Source organism: Equus quagga, chromosome 14 (genome assembly GCF_021613505.1).
Source record: "Equus quagga isolate Etosha38 chromosome 14, UCLA_HA_Equagga_1.0, whole genome shotgun sequence".
Classification (NCBI taxonomy): domain Eukaryota; kingdom Metazoa; phylum Chordata; class Mammalia; order Perissodactyla; family Equidae; genus Equus; species Equus quagga.
The window spans coordinates 68,437,453-68,444,195 of record NC_060280.1 but is presented as its reverse complement, the minus strand read 5'-3'; positions in this window follow the sequence as shown (position 1 = coordinate 68,444,195).

The following is a 6,743-nucleotide window of genomic DNA, read 5'->3' as shown; positions in this document are numbered from 1 at the left end:
GAAATGGATAACCCATGAACCAAGTTTTGGTAATTTTATTTTGGAGTAGAAATCACTTTTGAGGATAATGAGGAGAGAAGGGAGAAGGCTGAGTGATTATTCCAAAGCTGGTGTAGGAGTCCAGAGGCTGAATTCTTCTGATTTGTATAGAAGGCATGTAGACAGCTGGAAGAAAACATTCCCTCATACCTATCAATTGGAACCAACTTTCCACCAGCCTACGAATATTATCAACCTGCCCTCCCCACTAAGTTCATGCCCAGTAACATAAATGAAGTCACATTGTTGCCTGGTATAAATTATTAAGTTGTTCTACGCATGGTGTATTAGCATACTCCTGCCGCTCAATTTCATACCTGCAGCATTTTAACATACATTTGCTCTCAGTTGAATTTGCCTCATTCATTCATGCATTCCTTCATGGGAACCAAATATGTGCCAGCAATCCTACACACTGTGAAAGAATAAAAGATGAAAAAGGCATTTTCTCTGCACTTTAAGGGCCTTACTCTGGTAGATGGGGTGAGAGGAACAACATAGGTATTAAGTACATAGAATTCAATGTAGAAAGTGAAAAGGGCCATAGAGAAAGGTCAGGAATGTTCAGGAGAGGGAGAGGTTGTTTCCTTACTCCCTTGGGGATGGGGATCATTGAAGACTTCACGGGGGAGATGATATTTAAGCTGGATCTTAAATATGGGTAGGCTTTGGCAACGTAGAGATGAATGGGAAGCACATTCTGGGAGGTGGGAACTGCCAGAGTGGAGGCACAGAAGAAGAAAAGCATGGGGGAAATAGGAAAAACACAGACTTGTAAGTGGTGTGGTTTGACGGCAGGGTGCGATGGAAAGTAGGTGAGAAAAGCATAAGGAGAACGTTGAAAGATCTGCAGGGGCTGGATCAGGGAGGGCCTGCAATCATCTGGAAATAATGGCAGCGTCAACAAATCTGCTGTTTCATTGGAAACAAAAGACATGCTAGCTGAATAAAAATGTTGTTTCTGAATTCTGTACTTTATCGGTCAACCTAACCACTCAAATTTTAACAATTTTGTTATCTGACATTTCTGAAAATTGTTTCCTGCCTAAACTGGACATGGCTGTTGATAAGTATGGAGCATGAGTGAAAGTCAGCCTTCATCGCTCGTGTTTCACTGGCTGTGTTCAATAACACCAATGGCAGAACGTTCTGTCTGGTCACTTATTCACGCGAGAGAAACTTTGTTTGGCGTTGATGGGGGTGGAGGGGAACAGGCTGCAGGAGTGAGTTCAGGCAACTCAACTGGGAATGGGGAAAAAACACCTTTTCCTTCATGCCTCTACATAGACTTTTGGCTTAGAAATAAATTACATCAAAAACCACTCAGCGAGAACTAAGCCACTAAAAGCCGGAAGACTAAACCCAGCAATGTTATCTAGAAGCACGGAGAAAGGCTGAAGTAATAATGGAGTGTCTTCTCTCTTTTGAAATGGACATAAGGGGCACTGACAGGAACCTGCAGGTCTGGGCTAAACCACCAGACACACACACACACACACACACACACACACACACACACGCACACACACACACACACACACACACACACACACACACACACACACACACACACACGCGCGCACACACACACACACACACACACACACGCACGCACACACGCACGCACACACACACACACACACACGCACACACACACACACACACATGCTGTTTAGCTTATATAGAAAGGGAGGGAAAAGAAGCAAAGAAAAATAACCTCTAAGTCTCTTTGTAAAGAACTATTTTTCATCTGGTCCTCTTTAAGCTGGTTTTGAAAGTCCTGTCACCTCACCGAGCGTGTGGGCATCCACAGTCTCTTGATAACGCTGCCTTGCGCTGTTCACCTGCTCGCGACTTCTCTTCTTCGACCTTCATATTTGACCACGTTTTGGTAATTTTTAAAATGCTTTTCTATGCTCACTTAGTGCTATAGGATTACAGATGATGTGGAAATGGAAGTTACATTCTGTTATTTTTAATGGAAAAGCTACTAAGAATCTAATCAGAACAAGCCAGGTAGAATGACTTTCCAGGCAGGCTCCTTGGGCTACAGATAACAGGATGGTGTAATGGATTGAAAAGGAAACCCATTCTAAATGTTCCTGTACAGAAATTGGGGGGTTTGGTTGTGTATTAATTTTTCACATTGATTCCACACCTTCAGTTCTGTATTCACACCCCTTTCCCCCAGTTTTAAAAATACTTGCTTTTCTTTTTTTTAAGAGCTCATAATTCACTTCAGACCATTTCGTTGCACATTTCAGTTAGTTCTTCTGTATTCTGCAGGGCTAGGCTGTTTGTCTCTGCAGCTAATCCCACTAATACAACTTAAAGAAGCCCAGGAATGAGATAGAGGTGAAAATCTCTAAACAGCATTGGCAGCAAACAGGAAGCAGCACCACAGGAGAGCCGGAATCTCACAAAAAGGAACAGTGTGGGTGAGAACAAAACAGCAACAACAACAAGCCGTCTCTTATCAGAAGAGCGCTGAATCCATCAACATGAATTAACCATATTTCACTCCAAGGGAGATGAAGCAGAGTCTTGTTTCTCTAGACATTAAAAAATTTTTTTAATAACCCCAAGACTCAAATAGTTCTGCTTCCTCCACTAAGCCTGTCTCACTGCCGAGAATCTGTAGCCTCTCTGACTTTCTACATGGTTTGTATTCCGAACCAGACCCTCCGGCACTCTGATATTCCGTGCTTTACTTTCACCGTTTCTTACAGGTGAGTTTTGTCTTCCCAGGCAGAGTACGGATCATTTCTTCTACTTCTTCATTGTTTCCCAAGAAATCTAAGGTGGTGCCGTGAGCTCAAGAAATACCCTCTCGAGGGGCTGGCCCAGTGGCTTAGTAGTTAGGTTTGCATGCTCCACTTTGGCAGCATGGGGATTGCAGGTTTGGATCCTGGATGTGGACCTACACTCTGCTCATCAAGCCATGCTGTGGTGGAGACCCACATACAAAATACAGGAAGATTGGCATGGATGTTAGCTCAGGGCCAGTCTTCTTCACCAAAAAAATTAAAAGAGAGAGAAATACTCTCTCAAGTTCACTTCCCAATCTATGAAAAAGTGCCAGCAGGATGAGTGGTCCTTTAGTCCCTGTTCCCCTCTGACTTCTCCAACATAGTCAAGAGAGAACATTAGATTGGATACAAGGAATACTGAAGAGTGGACAGGATCCTTTAGCGAATTTTCTAGCAGAAGAATCACTGCATGTAGGTGATTGACCTCCAGCCTCTATACTGTAGATTGACACAGTCTAACCTGTCAATAGGGTCAAGTCCGAGACACAACATCCGTCACAATGCACTGACTCCCTGACATGCTTCAGCCAGTCCCAGCCAGTGAAATACTTACATGCATGCTCTTAGTTAATATATGTGCAGACTATGTGCTCAATTTCTTTACACCCCCTCTTAGCACCTCAACCCTTCCACCATTTCTCATCAGAGAGGTTGTTTTCCACTTTACTGCCTTTGTAGACTTCTGTCTTTCTTGATCTCAGTACTAGTTCTGCTATTTGTATAATGGTAATATTAGTGTTTTTTTCATCCATTCTTCAGATTTGGAAATTAGTATGAAATTAACAAAATTTGAAGGATAATGTTCTATCAGTAGTGACAGAACTTCTCTTATCTGATTGCCCTTAAATTACAATGAGGTTGTTGACCCCTTCAGTTCTAAAACTTGGAGATTTTTTTCCTTTGGAAGCCACACCCAGTTATGAGATTAATATATATATATATATATATTTTTTTTTTTTTTCCTATGAGAATAGTTTTCCAAAGGCATGATATCACCCATCTCTGAGGCTCGCTGTAGGATGATCGGGTTGTCAGCCCCTGAGGGCACTCCCTGTTTGGGTAATAGTGGGGGACCTCCTGTCTTTGGGGAGAAAGTGACCTTTCCCAGAAAGGCACAGGAATAGCTCATAGCTCAAAGCAACTAAAGGTTTAATTGCTCTCTTTGAGAAGGCCTCACAGGAAGCACTAGCTTTAAGTAAAATCTTTATGAAAGGAATGCCTTCTCTGAATTTTCCAAACAGGCCTCTTTGTTATTACCTTGAGAGAGCTGACAACCAGTCAGGGAATAGAATCTCCCTTATCGTTTCCAGACTATTTTAGCTCGCTGCGCATACCCCATTGGTGGGAGGGCCACAAACGGTTCTCTCAAGCTTCACTCAAACCACCAATCTGTCACGTCTGAAATGCCCTAGCCCTTTCTGGCCTCATGTACTTGACTCCTACACCATGGGGAAGTCCCCCTTGGATTCCGAAAGAAAATTAAACTCCTTGGAATCCAAAACTAATAAACTTTCACAGAGTGGCCCCAGGTGGGTTGGTTATCATGATATTTCGGTCTCACCTAACCAATAAGAGGGCCGGCTGGCAAATTCCCAGGATGGATATTCTCATATGAGCACTGGATTAGAGGAAGCCAAAAGATTTTCGGCCATCTACATGCTCAACTTACACCCCACCTGGGTTCTGAGGTAGAGATCTTGTGACAGTTGGGGCCCTGCAAGGCAATTAAAAGAAATAAAGCAAAGTATTATATTTTAATTGATGTAATCTTCCAGCTCCCAGTGGAATCTGGGGTGATATCTGACTAGAGTTTCCCTAGGTATGAATAGATGACTATTCTGTGAAAGTGCATTTAGGAAGACAAAAGCCCACGAAGCCTGAACTTCATTAACATGTGTATCCGTTTGGGGGGGATTGGCTCACACTCCCAGGACTATGAAGGGAAAGAAGCCACCTAGACTTCTCTAGGGTCTGAACAAAGAGCTGAAGGGGGTGGGGGAGCAGACAGGGCGGAGGAGAGAGGGAGGGAGGGAGACGGGCAGGTGGAGGGGAAGAGATAAATGGGCTTATATTTTGATTTGCTTTTAGAGTACCCGGATATCAGACACACTGAACCACTCTTTCCAAACCAAAACAGCTTTCATCCATCACTAACATTTCAGGGTTTGTTTCTGTTTTATTGTAAATATTCCACTCAAAGAAAGATAGACAAGAAAAACTCCGTTATACAGTATACAGAGTCAGATAGAAAATACAGAATGGAAAAGAAAGCCAACAACCAACTGATCAAAAGCGGAGACAAACCAAGGAAGAGAACTAGCTGGTTGCAAAGTCACTCCCCAGCTTGAGCGAGGTGCAGCGACGGTCCCAACAGCTCATAGAAACTGTCTAGCGCTGTCAGTTTTGTCTTTGCACATAGTGAAAGAAACAGACTTTATAAATGATTCATGGGGACATTTATTTCACTAATCCATTAAAAAAAAGTCTGCTATTGATCAAGATGTCCTGCTCATAAAAACAAGTTTTTAAAAAAACAACCCTTCCCACCCCAAATGTGATCTGACAGTTGGGACCACATTGTCAGAAGCAAGGGATGGAGCTGCAGGTTGGAGCAGTGTGGCACCTTTGGGGTCTGCGGTCACTCGGCCTTCAGGAGCCCTTCCCACCAAATCCACGTTTCTCCATGAGGCTTGAGGCAAGGTTTAAAAAAGAAACTCGTGTCCTGCACAACTTGCCATCATTTGATGGTTAAAGAGGAAAAAAGGATTCAAATTCAAGAGAAGGAAGTTCAGCCGAGGACAAAACTGGCATCCTTTATAGGAATAATCAGGGTACCATGTGGCCCCCAGGATGGCAGCTGTAACTAATAGTCCTGGCACAAAAAGGATGTCAACCTACCCAAACCACAAAAACATGGAATTAAGCTTGTCATCTTCCAAAGATGTCTTTATTTTAGTACATTCAGAACAGAAACAATGTGAGGACAATTTGCTTCAAGGTGGTGGTGGTGGCGGTGGTGGTGGAGGTGGAGGCGGTGCTATCGGCTGTTTATTTCTCTCTCCCTCTGAATTCTCTAAGCTTACAATCAGAAATTGCATAGAATTTGTTTTCCATCAGAAAATGAAAACTCTCTGTGTGAAACTCCAATTGGGGAAGCCAAGCAAAGGTCAAGCAGCTGCTGGGCCGCCTCGCCCCTCCCATCAGGGGAGCGCTCCAGCCCCTGCGCACGGCTCACAGGTACAGCAGTACCCAGCAGACATCCGACGGTCTGAAAAGCTATCAGATGGAAGAGAAGTGAAATGCTTTACTTGAAGTCACACAAGGGGGCTACTGCCCAAGCTGAGGACTCGAGAGTCCCTAGTTCCCAGGCCTGTGTATTGGCTACGAGTCTCCACCTCTCTCCCAGGAACCTGGTAAATTCTTGAGTACTTAAGGTCTTTCCATTTAATAAACACACACACACACACACACACACACACACACTTGCCCCCAGGTCTCACGTCTAGTAACAAGAAATCACTCAATCCATGATAGCCTTGGGGCTCTGTCTTCATAGGCAGCTACTGAGTTTGGTTTCAGAGGTGCAGTTGACAAAGTATGCACCATCCCCCAGGGTGGCCCCATCCCTCCTCCGGTGTGAACGGTGCGTTCTATCTGAAGCCAAGGCCACGGTATGGGAAAATTGTGTGCCCTCTCTGCTCCTCAAAGAAGGCCCGGGGATCTTGGGTGCATTCTGCTCTCCTCCCCTGTCTCTCTGCTTCAGAGATCCCATTCCCAGAAGACCAAGTCAAACCCAAGAACAGTGGGAGTCAGGAAGAGAAAGAGAAAGAAAAGACATATTAACCCTTGGAATCCCAGGCATCTCTAGGTCTGTCTGAGTGAACCATGAGTTAA